Genomic DNA, 413 nt, shown 5'->3' with positions numbered 1-413 from the left:
CACCCATCGGATGGCTCCACCGTGGAGCCCAGGGCTGTATGTCGGTCTCAGCTGATTCCCATTGTTAGACTAGCCATGACAAAAGCGGACAGCGCCAGAGGTCCGTCTCACCAGTGTGGTGCGGACTCACAGATGATCTTGTTTTTATTTGCCAAGTTGTGCAACACCGTAGATCTAGAACTTCAGGCTCCAACACCCCGGGCTGAAAGGAGGGGTTCAGACCTGGATTCCGATTTGCTCCTATGCCTCTAAGTGGACCCAGCTTGTCCCACCCCTACCCTACCCTCTCCCCAAGATCTGGACACACCTGAACTTTGAGAAGGTTTGGCTCCAGAGTGTTCTTTGCAGCTATCTCCCATCACACACACCACAACACACTCCGAGTCCTGGATAGGTTGCCGTTGTGTGGATCA

The sequence above is a fragment of the Carettochelys insculpta genome, chromosome 7, assembly GCF_033958435.1.
Source record: "Carettochelys insculpta isolate YL-2023 chromosome 7, ASM3395843v1, whole genome shotgun sequence".
Taxonomy (NCBI): domain Eukaryota; kingdom Metazoa; phylum Chordata; order Testudines; family Carettochelyidae; genus Carettochelys; species Carettochelys insculpta.
The sequence above is the reverse complement of the archived record's forward strand: the minus strand, read 5'-3'. Positions refer to the sequence as shown.